The sequence below is a fragment of the Scyliorhinus torazame genome, chromosome 15 (genome assembly GCF_047496885.1).
Source record: "Scyliorhinus torazame isolate Kashiwa2021f chromosome 15, sScyTor2.1, whole genome shotgun sequence".
Classification (NCBI taxonomy): Eukaryota; Metazoa; Chordata; class Chondrichthyes; order Carcharhiniformes; family Scyliorhinidae; genus Scyliorhinus; species Scyliorhinus torazame.
The window spans coordinates 23,508,972-23,525,711 of record NC_092721.1 but is presented as its reverse complement, the minus strand read 5'-3'; positions in this window follow the sequence as shown (position 1 = coordinate 23,525,711).

Sequence of the window (16,740 nt, the reverse complement as noted above, 5' to 3'; positions counted from 1 at the left end):
GGTTGGGTGAGTTGGGAGGGTTGGTGAGTTGGGAGGGTTGATGAGTTGGGAGCCTTGGGGAGCTGGGAGGGTTGGTGAATTGGGAGGGTTGGTGAATTGGGAGGGTTGGTGAGTTGGGAGGGTTGGTGAATTGGGAGGGTTGGTGAGTTGGGAGGGTTGGTGATTTGGGAGGGTTGGTGAGTTGGGACGGTTGGTGAGTTGGGAGGGTTGGTGAGTTGGAAGGGTTGGTGAGTTGGGAGGGTTGTTCAGTTGGGAGGGTTGGTGAATTGGGAGGGATGGTGAGTTGGAAGGTCTGGTGTGTTGGGGCGGTTGGTGATTTGGGAGAGTGGGTGAATTGGGAGGGTTGGTGAGTTGGGAGGCTTGTCGAGTTGGGAGGGTTGGTGAGTTGGGAGGTTGGTGAATTGGGAGGGTTGGTGTGTTGGGAGGTTGGGTGAGTTGGGAGGGTTGGTGAATTGGGAGGGTTGGTGAGTTGGGAGGGTTGGTGATTTGGGAGGGTTGGTGAGTTGGGACGGTTGGTGAGTTGGGAGGCTTGGCGAGTTGGGAGGGTTGGCGAGTTGGGAGGGTTGGTGAGTTGGAAGGGCTGGTGAGTTGGGCGGGTTGATGTGTTGGGAGGTCTGGTGAGTTGGGAGCGTTGGTGAGTTGGGAGGGTTGGCGAGCTGGGATGTTGGTGAGTTGGGAGGGTTGGTGAGTTGGAAGGGTTGGTGAGTTGGGAGGGTTGTTCAGTTGGGCGGGTTGGTGAATTGCAAGGGATGGTGAGTTGGAAGGTCTGGTGTTTTGGGGCCGTTGGTGAGTTGGAAGAGTTGGTGAGTTGGGAGGGTTGTTCAGTTGGGAGGGTTGGTGAATTGGGAGGGATGGTGAGTTGGAAGGTCTGGTGTGTTGGGGCGGTTGGTGATTTGGGAGAGTGGGTGAATTGGGAGGGTTTGTGAGTTGGGAGGGTTGTCGAGTTGGGAGGGTTGGTGAGTTGGGAGGTTGGTGAATTGGGAGGGTTGGTGTGTTGGGAGGTTGGGTGAGTTCGGAGGGTTGGTGAATTGGGAGGGTTGGTGAGTTGGGAGGGTTGGTGATTTGGGAGGGTTGGTGAGTTGGGAGGGTTGGTGAGTTGGGAGGGTTGGCGAGTTGGGAGGGTTGGCGAGTTGGGAGGGTTGGTGAGTTGGAAGGGCTGGTGAGTTGGGAGGGTTGATGTGTTGGGAGGTCTGGTGAGTTGGGAGCGTTGGTGAGTTGGGAGGGTTGGCGAGTTGGGAGGGTTGGTGAGTTGGGAGGGTTGGCGAGTTGGGAGAGTTGGTGAGTTGGGAGGGTTGTTCAGTTGGGAGGGTTGGTGAATTGGGAGGGTTGGCGAGTTGGAAGGGATGGTGAGTTGGAAGGTCTGGTGTGTTGGGGCGGTTGGTGATTTGGGAGAGTGGGTGAATTGGGAGGGTTGGTGAGTTGGGAGAGTTGGCGAGTTGGGAGGGTTGGTGAATTGGGAGGGTTGGTGTGTTGGGAGGTTGGGTGACTTGGGAGGGTTGGTGAATTGGGAGGGTTGGTTTGTTGGGAGGGTTGGTGATTTGGGAGGGTTGGTGAGTTGGGAGGATTGGTGAGTTGGGAGGGTTGGCGAGTTGGGAGGGCTGGTGAGTTGGGAGAGTTGGTGAATTGGGAGGGTTGGTGAATTGGGAGGGTTGGTGAATTGGGAGGGTTGGTGAATTGGGATGGTTGGTGTGTTGGGAGGTTGGGTGAGTTGGGAGGGTTGGTGAATTGGGAGGGTTGGTGAGTTGGGAGGGTTGGTGATTTGGGAGGGTTGGTGAGTTGGCAGGGTTGGTGAGTTGGGAGGGTTGACGATTTGGGAGGGTTGGTGAGTTGGGAGGGTTGGTGAGTTGGGAGGGTTGGTGATTTGGGAGGGTTGGTGAGTTGGGAGGGTTGGTGAGTTGGGTGGGATGGCGAGTTGGGAGGGCTGGTGAGTTGGGAGGGTTGGTGAGTTGGGAGGGTTGGCGAGTTGGGAGGGTTGGTGAGTTGGGAGGGTTGGTGAATTGGGAGGGTTGGTGAGTTGGGAGGGTTGGTGAATTGGGAGGGTTGTCGAGTTGGGAGGGTTGTCGAGTTGGGAGGGTTGGTGAGTTGGGAGGGTTGTCGAGTTGGGAGGGTTGTCGAGTTGGGAGGGTTGTCGAGTTGTGAGGGTTGTCGAGTTGGGAGGGTTGTCGAGTTGGGAGGATTGTCGATTTGGGAGGGTTGGTGAGTTGGGAGGGTTGGTGAGTTGGGAGGGTTGGTGATTTTGGAGGGTTGGTGAGTTGGGTGGGTTGGTGAGTTGGGTGGGTTGGTGAGTTGGGAGGGTTGGCGAGTTGGGAGGGTTGGTGAGTTGGGAGGGTTGGTGAATTGGGAGGGTTGGTGAGTTGGGAGGGTTGGTGAATTGGGAGGGTTGTCAAGTTGGGAGGGTTGGTGAGTTGGGAAGGTTGTCGAGTTGGGAGGGTTGTCGAGTTGGGAGGGTTGGTGAGTTGGGAGGGTTGGTGAGTTGGGAGGGTTGTCGAGTTGGGAGGGCTGTCGAGTTGGGAGGGTTGGTGAGTTGGGAGGGTTGTCGAGTTGGGAGGGTTGTCGAGTTGGGAGGGTTGTCGAGTTGTGAGGGTTGTCGAGTTGGGAGGGTTGTCGAGTTGGGAGGGTTGTCGAGTTGGGAGGTTTGGTGAGTTGGGAGGGTTGGTGAGTTGGGAAGGTTGTTGCGTTGGGAGGTTTGATGAGTTGGGAGGGTTGGTGAATTGGGAGGGCTGGTGAGTTGGGATGGTTGGTGAATTGGGAGGGTTGGTGAGTTGGTTGGGTTGATGAGTTGGGAGGGTAGGTGAATTGGGAGGGTTGTTGAGTTAGAGGGTTGTCGAGTTGGGAGGGTTGTCGAGTTGGGAGGGTTGGTGGGTTGGGAGGGTTGGTGATTTGGGAGGGTAGGTGAATTGGGAGGGTTGATGAGTTGGAAGGGTTGTCGAGTTGGGAGGGTTGGTGAATCGGGAGTGTTGGTGAGTTGGGAGGCTTGGTGAGTTGGGAGGGTTGGTGAATTGGGAGGGTTGGTGAGTTGGGAGGGTTGGTGAGTTGGGAGGGTTGGTGTGTTGGGAGGTTTGGTGAGTTGGGAGGGTTGGTGAGTTGGGAGGGTTGGTGAATTGGGAGGGTTGGTGAGTTGGGAGGGATGGTGAGTTGGGAGGGTTGGTGTGTTGGGAGGTTTTTGTGAGTTGGGAGGGTTGGTGAGTTGGGAGGGTTGGCGAGTTGGGACGCTTGGTGATTTGGGAGGGTAGGTGAATTGGGAGGGTTGTTGAGTTGGAGGGTTGTCGAGTTGGGAGGGTTATCGAGTTGGGAGGGTTGGTGAATTGGGAGGATTGATGAGTTGGGAGGGTTGATGAGTTGGGAGGTTCGTGAGTTGGGAGGGCTGATGAGTTGGGAGAGTGGGGAGTTGGGAGGATTGTTGAATTGGGAGGGTTGGTGAGTTGGAAGGGCTGGTGAGTTGGAAGGGTTTCAGAATTGGGAGGGTTATTCAATTTGGAGGTTTAGTGAGTTGGGAGGGTTGGTGAATTGGGAGGGTTGATGAGTTGGGAGGGTTGTTCAGTTGGGAGGGTTGTTTAATTGGGAGGGTTAGTGAGTTGGGAGTGTTGGTGAGTTGGGAGGGTTGGCGAGTTGGGAGGGATGGCGAGTTGGAAGGTCTGGTGAGTTGGAACGGTTGGTGATTTGGGAGAGTGGGTGAGTTGGGAGGGTTGGTGAGTTGGGAGGGTTGGTGAGTTGGGAGGGTTGGTGAATTGGGAGGGTTGGTGAGTTGGGAGGGTTGGTGAGTTGGGAGGGTTGGTGTGTTGGGAGGTTTGGTGAGTTGGGAGGGTTGGTGAGTTGGGAGGGTTGGTGAATTGGGAGGGTTGGTGAGTTGGGAGGGTTGGTGAGTTGGGAGGGTTGGTGTGTTGGGAGGTTTTTGTGAGTTGGGAGGGTTGGTGAGTTGGGAGGGTTGGCGAGTTGGGACGCTTGGTGATTTGGGAGGGTAGGTGAATTGGGAGGGTTGTTGAGTTGGAAGGTTGTCGAGTTGGGAGGGTTGTCGAGTTGGGAGGGTTGGTGAATTGGGAGGATTGATGAGTTGGGAGGGTTGATGAGTTGGGAGTTTCGTGAGTTGGGAGGGCTGGTGAGTTGGGAGAGTGGGGAGTTGGGAGGATTGTTGAATTGGGAGGGTTGGTGAGTTGGAAGGGCTGGTGAGTTGGAAGGGTTTCTGAATTGGGAGGGTTATTCAATTTGGAGGTTTAGTGAGTTGGGTGGGTTGGTGAATTGGGAGGGTTGATGAGTTGGGAGGGTTGTTCAGTTGGGAGGGTTGTTTAATTGGGAGGGTTAGTGAGTTGGGAGGGTTGGTGAGTTGGGAGGGTTGGCGAGTTGGGAGGGATGGCGAGTTGGAAGGTCTGGTGAGTTGGAACGGTTGGTGATTTGGGAGAGTGGGTGAGTTGGGAGGGTTGGTGAGTTGGGAGGGTTGGCGAGTTGGGAGGTTTGGTGAGTTGGGAGGGTTGGTGAGTTGGGAGGGTTGGTGAGTTGGGAGGGTTGATGAGTTGGGAGGGTTGGTGGGTTGGGAGGTTTGGTGAGTTGGGAGGGTTGATGAGTTGGGAGGGTTGTTCAGTTGGGAGGGTTGTTTAATTGGGAGGGTTAGTGAGTTGGGAGTGTTGGTGAGTTGGGAGGGTTGGCGAGTTGGGAGGGATGGCGAGTTGGAAGGTCTGGTGAGTTGGAACGGTTGGTGATTTGGGAGAGTGGGTGAGTTGGGAGGGTTGGTGAGTTGGGAGGGTTGGTGAGTTGGGAGGGTTGGTGAATTGGGAGGGTTGGTGAGTTGGGAGGGTTGGTGAGTTGGGAGGGTTGGTGTGTTGGGAGGTTTGGTGAGTTGGGAGGGTTGGTGAGTTGGGAGGGTTGGTGAATTGGGAGGGTTGGTGAGTTGGGAGGGTTGGTGAGTTGGGAGGGTTGGTGTGTTGGGAGGTTTTTGTGAGTTGGGAGGGTTGGTGAGTTGGGAGGGTTGGCGAGTTGGGACGCTTGGTGATTTGGGAGGGTAGGTGAATTGGGAGGGTTGTTGAGTTGGAAGGTTGTCGAGTTGGGAGGGTTGTCGAGTTGGGAGGGTTGGTGAATTGGGAGGATTGATGAGTTGGGAGGGTTGATGAGTTGGGAGGTTCGTGAGTTGGGAGGGCTGGTGAGTTGGGAGAGTGGGGAGTTGGGAGGATTGTTGAATTGGGAGGGTTGGTGAGTTGGAAGGGCTGGTGAGTTGGAAGGGTTTCTGAATTGGGAGGGTTATTCAATTTGGAGGTTTAGTGAGTTGGGAGGGTTGGTGAATTGGGAGGGTTGATGAGTTGGGAGGGTTGTTCAGTTGGGAGGGTTGTTTAATTGGGAGGGTTAGTGAGTTGGGAGGGTTGGTGAGTTGGGAGGGTTGGCGAGTTGGGAGGGATGGCGAGTTGGAAGGTCTGGTGAGTTGGAACGGTTGGTGATTTGGGAGAGTGGGTGAGTTGGGAGGGTTGGTGAGTTGGGAGGGTTGGCGAGTTGGGAGGTTTGGTGAGTTGGGAGGGTTGGTGAGTTGGGAGGGTTGGTGAGTTGGGAGGGTTGATGAGTTGGGAGGGTTGGTGGGTTGGGAGGTTTGGTGAGTTGGGAGGGTTGGTGAGTTGGGAGCGCTGGTGAGTTGGGAGGGTTGGTGAGTTGGGAGGGTTGGTGAGTTGGGAGGGTTGGTGAGTCAGGAGGGTTGGTCGTTTAGGAGGGTTGGCGAGTTGGGAGGGTTGGTGAAATGGGAGGGTTGGTGAGTTGTGAGCGCTGGTGAGTTGGGAGTGTTGGTGAATTGGGAGGCTTGGTGAGTTGGGAGGGTTGGTGAGTTGGGAGGCTTGGTGAATTGGGAGGGTTGGTGAGTCAGTAGGGTTGGTCGTTTGGGAGGGTTGGCGAGTTGGGAGGGTTGGTGAAATGGGAGGGTTGGTGAGTTGGGAGCGCTGGTGAGTTGGGAGTGTTGGTGAATTGGGAGGGTTGGTGAGTTCGGAGGGTTGGTGAGTTGGGAGGGTTGGTGAGTTGGGAGGGTTGGCGAGTTGGGCGGGTTGGTGAAATGGGAGGGTTGGTGAGTTGGGAGCGCTGGTGAGTTGGGAGGGTTGGTGAATTGGGAGGGTTGGTGAGTTGTGAGGGTTGGCGAGTTGGGAGGGTTGGTGAGTTGGAAGGGCTGGTGAGTTGGGACGGTTGGTGATTCGGGAGGGTAGGTGAATTGGGAGGGTTGTTGAGTTGGAGGGTTGTCGAGTTGGGAGGCTTGGCGAGTTGGGAGGGTTGGTCAATTGGGAGGGTTGGTGTGTTGGGAGGTTTGTCGAGATGGGACGGTTGGTGTGTTTTGCTGATTGATGAATTGGGAGGGTTGATGAGTTGGGAGGGTTGATGAGTTGGGACGATTGGTGAGTTGGGAGGGTTGTTGAGTTGGGTGGATTGTTGAGTAGGGAGGGTTGTCGAGTTGGGAGTGTTGGTGAGTTGGGAGGGTTGGTGAGTTAGGAAGGTTGGTGAGTTGGGAGGGTTGGTGAGTTGGAAGGGTTGGTGAGTTGGGAGGGTTAGTGAGTTGGGAGGGTTGATGAGTTGGGAGGGTTGTTCAGTTAAAAGGGTTAGTGAGTTGGGAGGGTTGATGAGTTGGGAGGGTTGGTGAGTTGGGAATGTTGGTGAGTTGGGATGGTTGATGAGTTAGGTGGGTTGGTGAGTTGGGAGGGTTGATGAGTTGGGAGGGTTGGTGAGTTGGGAGGGTTGATGAATTCGGAGGGTTGGTGAGTTGGGAGGGTTGGTGAATTGGGAGGGTTGATGAATTGGGAGGGTTGGTGAGTTGGGAGGCTTGATGACTTGGAAGGTTGGTGAGTTGGGAGGGTTGGTGTGTTGGGAGGCTTGATGATTTGGGAGGGTTGATGAGTTGGGAGCTTTGTGAGTTGGGATGGTGATGAGTTGGGAGGGTTGGTGATTTGGCAGGTTGGTGAGTTCGGAGCGTTGTTGAGTTGGGAGAGTTGATGAATTGGGAGGGTTTATGAGTTGGGAGGGTTGGAGAGTTGGGAGGGTTGATGAGTTGGGAGGATTGTTGAGTTGGGTGGATTGTTGAGTTGGGAGGGTTGTCGTGTTGGGAGGGTTGGTGAGTTGGGAGGGTTGATGAGTTGGGAGGGTTGGTGTGTTGGGAGGGTTGATGAGTTGGGAGGGTTGGTGAGTTGGGAGGGTTAGTGAGTTGGGATGGTTGATGAGTTAGGAGGGTTAGTGTGTCGGGAGGGTTGATGAGTTGGGAGGGTTGGTGAGTTGGGAGGGTTGGTGAGTTGGGAGTGTTGGTGATTTGGGAGGGTTGATGAGTTGGGAGAGTTGATGAGTTGGGAGGGTTGATGATTTGGGAGGGTTGGTGAGTTAGGAGGGTTGTTTAGTTGGGAGCGTTGTTGAGTTGGGAGGGTTGGTGAGTTGGGAGGTTTGATGAGTTGGGAGTGTTGGTGAGTTGGGAGGGTTAGTGAGTTGGGAGGGTTGATGAGTTGGGAAGTTTGGTGAGTTGGGAGGGTTGATGAGTTGGGAGGGTTGGTGAGTTGGGTTTGTTGGTGAGTTGGGAGGGTTGATGAGTTGGGAGGGTTATTGAGTTGGGTGGATTGTTGAGTTGGGAGGGTTGTCGAGTTGGGAGGGTTGGTGAGTTGGGAGGGTTCGTGAGTTGGGAGGGTTGGTGAGTTGGGAGGGTTGGTGAGTTGGGAGGGTTAGTGAGTTGGGAGGGTTGATGAGTTGGGAACGTTGGTGAGTTGGGAGGGTTGATGAGTTGGGAGGGTTGGTGAGTTGGGAGTGTTGGTGAGTTGGGAGGGTTGATGAGTTGGGAGGGTTATTGAGTTGGGTGGGTTGTTGAGTTGGGAGGGTTGTCGAGTTGGGAGGGTTGGTGAGTTGGGAGGGTTGGTGAGTTGGGAGGGTTGGTGAGTTGGGAGGGTTGGTAAGTTGGGGGGGTTGGTGAGTTGGGGGGGTTGATGAGTTGGCAGGATTGGCGAGGCTGGATGGGCATCGAGTTGGAGGGGTAACAACAAGTCAGGAGAGAATTGGTGAGTTGGGCTAGGTGGAGAGTTGGGAGGGTTGAGGGATCGAGGCAAGTATGTAGCAGTTTATTTTTGAAAAAGACTGAGCATGCTCAGAAACTGTAAAGAAACAAAAGTGACAGCGCGCTATTGGGGAACAATGTGAATTTCTCCAACTGTGGTAAAATGAAAACAGGCCAACAGTACGTACTTTAACTAGGGGACAGCTGGATATTAAAAGTATTCTCTATTACATTTACTCATACTTCCAAGATTTCTTGGGCTTTTCAATTTTGCTGCACGGTTTCCATTGAAATATTTAATATTTTTATGTTGCCAATCACAAATTCGTGGACATGCACAATGTAAAACAGAAGTTAAATTGCATTGCCTAAAACTTCCGCTGCTATTTTGGCAGATGTTTTAAGTTTCAGTTCTGTAACAGCAAAGGAAATATTGCACAATTAAGATGCAGTTTGTCAACACTAAGGAACGTATTACTAAATGATTAAAGGCATATACTATTAACAAGTCAGCATCTGCGATCGTTCCCAACGATGCAACTGCAAGAACACCAGCCAGCTGTGTGATTAATCAAGTGGAATATTTTCCTGTTTTGGTATGAGATAGGTTTTCATGCCTTTTTTTGTGAATTTCAACATTTGCCAATTCTCGGCGTCATCTGGTCACAATGATTCACCCAGAGGTTTGCGAGTGGGAAGGGCAGAAAGCAATCACCACAGTGGCGATACGATAATGTTGCATTCATACATTTTTCATACAGATACATTGTCACTTAACTGGTACAACAAGGTTTTTAGATTCACCCAGCTGTGGTGTGCACAAGGGAAACTCCAACAATTTGCACGGCCAAATTTAATGGGACATCAGAGATGATCGTGGACATCGCTTCTCGGCCTTTTGGCTAAGATCGAGCCCTGAGATCAGGTGTAACGCTTGTTCGTGTCAGCTGGGATCCGGTATGACGAGGGGCCGTGAAATGGGTTCAATGCACGTTGGCTTTGTATCTCTGAGAAAGAAATACATTTTTTACTAAAGTAGGCAGCCAATGGAATTAAAATCCTTTTTGGTGCCGCAAGTTAGTCAACGACGAAACAAGCAAAGAGGATTGGCGAACAGAGCCGGCCTATTGTGCCCTTCTGATATTTTGTAGCAACGTCCTGGGACTGCTTTCGCATCCTGTCACTTTTTCACAAATCTGCTTCCAAGCCCTCACTGTGCCCTGGTCTCACCTGAGCTGTTATGCCATGTATAAAAGTATTGGGGATGTAATAGGCTCATTATCATTCACTCTCCTCAGGGAATTTATATTATAGCTTGAAGTGCCCTGCAACATGGTGGCAGAGTGGCTATTGCCTCACAGCGCCAGGGACCTGCGTTCGATTCTGGCCTTGGTGACTCCACCGTGTGGAGTTTGCACGTTCTCCCCGCGTCTGCGTGGGCTTCCTCCGGGTGCTCCGGTTTCCTCCCACAGTCCAAAGATGTACAGGTTAAGTGGATTGGTCATGCTAAAATGCCACTTAGCGTCCAAAGGTGTGAAGGTTGGGTGGGATTGCAGAGATAGGACGGGGGAATGGGCCTATCTAGGGTGCTCTTTCAGAGGGTCGGTACAGACATTCTGGGCTGAATGGGATTCAGCACTGTAGGGTTTCTATGATTCTATTATGCTAAGGACGGATGTATATGCAGGATATATTTGAAAGATTTGTTCCAACTACCAAAAAAACGTGACTTGTGTTCCAAAAGTGCCCTTTGCCTTCTGTGTCTGCTCTGGTTGTGGCGTCATCGGAGACTAACATCCTCATTCCGTCAACATTTGCTTCAATCTGGATGATCAGTCAAAAGTGGCACCTCATAGCAGGTCTCACATTGCAAGGGGTAGTGGAATTTCTGAAGGGAAACATTGAACTACAATCATGCACAGGCATGTACCAGGAAAGAACACATTTGAAATTTCTCCAACCAACTCAGGCACCCAAACAAATATTTAAAAAACGCAAGGCCGATGGTTCATGTTTTGTTTTGAAACTTGGTCAGCTAAAGGACTCCGTAACACGAGGCTCAGATCTTGATGCATTGTTATTCCATTTTAATGGCCAGTGAGTATTAAAGGGGACAGTTGATCAAGGCACTTGCGTTCATTGGCAAAATAATTTTTCAAAAAGAATAATTAACCCATTAAAGACTTTGCTTGTTCTTTTACTCAAGTGCATTTGACTAATTCATTTCTGCTTCATATCTCTATTGAATGTGTGTGCAAATATTTTAGCTGCTTTGACTTGTAAAAATGAATTCCTTTAATTTCTGGAGAGACTCTGTAATTCAGTAATGAACTCCGGAACAATGCAAGAACAAGATTGATCCTCTAGGCTGTAGGTGGTGGGGGGGGCTAGCTTGACAAAACTATCATTAAACAGTTCAAAAAAGTTGTACACTGTACTAATAATGAGGAAGAAAAACCACATTTTCCGTTTTCATCTAAAATTAAACCATATGACATTTTATAAAAAGCATTCTTGAATGTGTGCATTCTGAAGCCTTACAAAGAAAGACAGTGATTGAATAAACAAAATAGGAAAAAAAAATCATTTGAATGTCAACCGTCCCACAAAGATAGAACCCAACAAATATTAATTACTTGGTTTCTTCTGTCAGTTTTGGATTATAAGGGAGTCCAGTGTGGTGTATTCTACTTAAACACTCTCTTCTTGTGTTTTACCTTCATTAATACAAAAATATCCTATGACCTCTGTTGCCTTTTCTGTGGCTCTGCTCTAACTATGGCAATCAATGAGTTTGCCCTCCTTTCTTTTGATATCTATATTCTAATGCTCAGAGTCGCCAGGTATCAAATGATACCACCATAAGGTTCAACCGGCTATCGATCAAAGAGCCAAACACCAGTTAGTTAGTTCAAGGTCAAGGGTACTTTATTGACACACAATTAGTCATGCAACATAAACACCACTAGTTAACTACACCTATCGACTAAGACAATCTGTACTTAACTTCGGGCACCCGGCTTAGGTCAGAAAACAGTGGCCACTGTTCGATTCTGGATCTATCGAGTCTGGAGAAGTAACTGCTGCTCAGCTAGACTCATCCGTCTGGTAGCGAGCGTTGAACTTGGACTTGCTTCTGGTGGTGCTGCACTTGGAAACAGACGTAGCCGGGGCGCCAGGTCCAAGAGAGGCCGAACACATGGCGGACTCTCTTCTTATGCTTGGGAGTTTTCGCGCTCTTTTGGGCGGTCCTTCAGTTTGGACCCCACTAATTGGGTTATCCCCAATCACTATGTTCGATTTCTAACCAATAAATGGGCGGGTGCCTGGATGGCTGGGCGTGACCTATTGTTTACCCTTCCCTCGAACAGGGAGTGCCGCCGAAATGTCTGGGACTGTACCGGTCGCTCAAGTACCAGTCCTTTGTCTTGGTGGAGATGGGCCATCAAATGCTAATCGGCCCATCAAAATGCTAATTGGTCGGAGTTTCGATACCGTCTGGGCTCCTTGCTTGCAAATATGCATTTCAGGCTCTGAGCCTGCCTGAGTCTTGCTTTGTCCATTTTACCCGCCAGGCTTTGCGAGTTTGTCTGTCCCTGGTTGTAAGTGGCCATCCCAGATGGCTACACCTCCCACAGATACCTCATACCTCATTATACTATAACATAGCACTTGTTCCAGATTAATATTATCTCATTGGCCTCCCAATATCAGAAAATCCAATATCTACCCCAACAGAAACTGCCTTTTAGCCATCAGTTATTCTAAAAGCGACTTTTTATTAACTGGTTGTCAGACCGTGACATAATCCAATAATGCCAAGCGTACAATCACGGACTTAGAGTCAGAGGGGTTTACAGCACCGAAATGTCCTTCGGCCCATTGCGTTTGCGCCGTCAAAGACAACCAGCTAACTATTCTAATCTCATTTTCCAACACTTGGCCCATGGCCTTGTCTGCCTTGGCATCACAAATAGACATCTAAATACTTCTTAAATGTCTGCCTCCACCACCCTTTCAGGCAACGAGTTCCAGACTCCCACCACCCTCTGGATGGAAAGGTTTTTCCTCACATCCCCTCCAATCATCATGCCCCTCACCTTAAATCTATGCCCCAGGTTATTGATCCCTCCACCAATTTAGGGAGATTGGGTTCATCCAGTTATATTAGAGAGGGTAAATATATGCAACAAACTGGATAAACAACTTGTAGCTGGTAGGATTATAACAATACAACAGTAAAAACAACCACCTCATTTCTTACAGGACTTTTGACATAACAGTCATCTCACCCGGCTTAATGAGAGCGTTAGCAACAAAAGAATTCGCACCAGGTGACAAAGGGAGGTCTCAGGACTGCTGGCCAAAGATTTAGTCAAAGATTTTAAGAAGCATCTTATTGGAGAAGAGACAGGTTAAGGAGGCAAAAGGTTTATGGAATGAATTCTAAAGCTTAGGACCGAGGAAGCTGAAGGCATGGCCATAAATGGTGGTGCAATTAAAAACAGGAATGTGCAAGAAACTAGAACTGGAGGAACGCAGAGAACTTAGAGGGTTGCCGGTCGAGAGGTGGTTATAGGACAGTGCAGGACAAAGCCATGGAGGGCTTTGAAAATAAGGGTAGGAATGTAAAAAATTGCTGAAAAGAGACATCCTGCTGAAGCTTTTCATCTTGCACTCATCAGGGCAAATACAAGAATGCCAAGTTTCAAACCATCACAACAATTTATCCTGCAGGAGAAAAGGGTGCTGACTGGTAGGCAAGTGGACTCTGATTGGCTGAGGCATTGTTATGGAGATAGCAAAGGGGAGCTAAAAGAAAAGGGAACTTTAAAAGTGTTTTGTGATGTTACACCAGGACTCAGAATAAGTCAGCAAGCATATGGAGGAGGATAGGTAATCAGGACTTGATTGAGACACAAGGAGCAGAATTTTGGATGAGCACAAGTTTATGTGGGGTGGAAGGTGGGAGACCGATCTAGAGAGCATTAAAATAGTCCAGACCGGAGGTAGCGTAGGCATGGTTCAGGGCAAGCCTATCCCAGCTACATACATTAGTAATACATTTTACCAGACCTCATTGTTCCTTATAATTTATGAGCCACATGAAACTTCGAAATGGTAACAGTAATAATTTGATATAAGGCAAAAGTCTTTCGATTCCGTAATTGTCAGTCAAAGCAAAACAAAACCTGACAAAAATGCCACTCGCCAATTTGCTGGGTTTTCCGGGGTTTTATGGTGCACCATGATGTCATAAGTGGGATGGCCAAGCTACTGGTGCGCAAGCTTCTCCAATGCCATTAAAATGCAGCCACAAGATGGTGCTTGGGTTGATTAATCCTCTTTTGACTCCTGTTCTTGTTCTATCTGGTAGAATATCTTCTATAAGAATCTGAGATGAAGGTCATGGAGAATTCTGGAGGAAAGAATCCACGGGCCGGATTCTCCGCCCCCCCACTTTTCTGCCCCGACCCTCCAGCGGGATTCTCCGTTACGCCGGCCGGTCAGTGGGGTTTCCCATTGTGGGGCAGCCCCACGTCGTCGGGAAACCCCCAGGCTGCTGGCAAAACAGAGAATCACGCCGGCGGAGATTCCCGCCCAAAGTCTTTGACAGAATGGCAAACTGAACTGAATTGATAGGCTAGATTTTGCAGGCAGCGCTGACGTTGGAGGTGGTTTGGCAATCTCTGTGGAGTAGTGTTTAATGGCACCAAGCCAAAGGGATCTCCAGGCATCCAGCAGCAGTGATATCAGTTAGCCTGGTAAGCATCTAATCACATTAAAGTATTTTCACAGACAATAGACCAGGAAGTTAAAAGCATCTCACTCTTCACTTTTAACTTAAATTTTGAGCTGGCAAAATAAATGATTATAATTGGATTTCTCTGAAACCTAAAATATCAACATAAATAAACTTTTATCTTTTATTATAATTTTAAACTGTGGTGTTTTATTATAATGGAAAAATATGAAATTCCACAAAGATGAAATTAGTTTTTAGGGCCAGAGAAGGTGTTTAAGAGTAATTATGAAATTAATAGAACCACAGAATAATATATCCCATAAGAGGCCCTTTGGTCCATTGAGTCTGCACTGACACATGAAAAACACCTGACCTGCCTACCTAATCCCATTTGCCAGCACCTGCCCCATAGCCTTGAATGTCATGACGTGCCAAGTGCTCATCCAGGAATTTTCAAAGGACTTTTTAAATACACTGTTAAAAACTCGAAAGTCATTTTCAAGGAATTTTTTAAAAAGTATCACAAGAGTGGACATTCCCATCAATTGGTGGATTTCCACTGATTTCAGCCATGCGTGGGGAGAGATTCCCTCTGGAAAAGTAGAGAACTACTGACAGTTACCTCTGCCTTTGTACATTATTCTGTGCCACTGGAAATCCTGAGGTTGCTGTCAGTTTCAGCGGCGTAATAATCGTGAACATTATCAATTTCGCTGACATTACCACATCAGAACCCGGTCGATATGTCACATTAATTTGGAAATGTGATGGAGTGAATGGGGCAGGAGCTCAGTGACTGTCGTTGGCCACAGATTGTGATTTGCAGATTACATTTCACAGATTTAATGTCTGAAGTTTTGGCTGGGGTTACAGATTTATAAAACAAAAAAAATTTGAATGAGAAAACATTTACAAAACCTTGTCTTTGAACATTCAGACTGCCGTTAATCTTATAAAACCCAGCAAGTCTGGTCCATTCATGTCTGTTTCAACATTCTTGATTCGTGGAAAGTTTATCCAGTAATTGTAAAATAAAAATGAATCAACCGTGTCTTTTATTTGCTTAATTTTGCCGTTGGAGTCTTTCATTACATTGCTGGCACAAATTACTCCTTTTCTCAATGTCTTATAACTTTGGCAATAGAAAGTAAATGAAAAGAAAATAGATGGAATTACGGTGAATGTCTTAAAAATTCCATGAGACGCTGAAAACATTAATTTGCTCATTTTAATGCCAAAACTAATTTAAAGCCACGAATTGGCTGATGTTGAAGTCATAACCACTTGAACATTAGCCATTGTGTATGTTAGAATGGCAGGAAATTCTTCAGTCTGACTTAACAGGTCTTCATCATAAGTCCATCAGAAATAGGAACAGGAGTAGGCCATTCGGCCCCTCGAGCCTGCTCAGCCATTCAATAGGATCATGGCTGATCCTATACTCCTCAGGCCCACTTTCCTATTTCTTTAAATTTAGCATACCCAATTATTTTTTTCCAATTAGAGGGCAATTTAATGTGGCCAATTCACCTACTCTTCACATCTTTGGTTGTGGGGGTGAAACCCACGTGTTAAGTAATGCGTTAAGAGACATTCCAATTTATGTTAAGTATCCAATAATTGACACTGGTATGTAAAGGGGCTTCAGATGGCCTTTGTGTCAGGTGATGTGATGTTAGAGCTTTGTGCAGAGTCTGTTTAAGTAAATTAAAGGTGTTTGTGGAAAAGGATCAGAACCTTTGACTCTTTATACAACAGCAGCTAAACGTATGACAAATGGTAGCAGAGGATGGCTGCTGTGCAAATGGGAAGGGTCGAAAGATACAACTTTTCCAGACCAAACCAAGGAGTGAGTGAGAAGAAAAAAACCCCAAGATAATATGGCTGAACCTAGGATACAGATGGCTGGATATGACGAACGTCCCTTATTTTCTGAAAGGGGGTCGTACAACCAATGGAGAAGTGCAGTAGTTATGTGGACTAAGGTAACTGCCTTGAGAAAGAGAAAACAAGGTATGGCATTGGCTCTTTCTCTACCTTATGACAGCAAAATCCAGAGCAAAGTGTTTTCTGAGCTGTTTTTGGAAGAGTTAGACTCAGAATAAGGTCTGCAGACTCTATTACGTTATGTGGATAAGATTTATAAGAAGGATGACTTGTTAAGTGCGTATGAAGCATGGTCGGATTTTGATAGGTTCCGGAAATTAGAGGATTTCTCCATTGAAGACTATATAATGGAATTTGGCAGACTATATAAAAGGCTGCAGAAACACAACCTGGAATTTCCAGTCTGTGTTGGCCTTTAAATTACTTGCCTGCGCCGGAGTGAGCAACATGGATAGGCTCCTGGTTTGGACAGTTCAGTTTACTGATAAGGATACCTTATTCGATCAGATGACAGAAGCTTTAAAAAGGTTTCTGGGGAAACATTCGATTCCGATGGCTCTGATGACACAAATAGGTCAGCCTGCAATAAAGCAGAATATGGAAGAGACACTACTAACAGGATGACAAAATCGTACGGCTACAAACAGGTTCTAAGACTATAGAAGGAGATCGGGACCCGGAAATTATGAAGACAGAAACCCAGTTAGAACCTACAATAGGAAGATGAACCCCAGCACGGGGCATGATAAATCGATGTTTTCGATGTGACTCTCAATACCATTATGCTTTCAACTGTCCAACACGTTATAATAGTGTTTGAAGCAACACATGACACGGAAAAGTCAGAAGAGGAAAAAGATAGTGACCAGAAAGAAGGCATTGTCCTATTAACAAGCAGTTTTACGCCGGTAATGAGGGTGTTGGTTGCAGAATCCTTCAATTGTGCTGTATTGGACAGTGGCTGCACACCTACTGTGTGTGGAATTGACTGGTTAAAATGACTCCTTGAATGCTGAAAATCGTAACAAGGTTAAGGAATTTGAAAGTTCCACAAGTTTCAGGTTTGGTGATGATAATACTCTGAAGTCGCTGAAAAGAGTGGTGATCCCTTGCAATATTGCCGGAG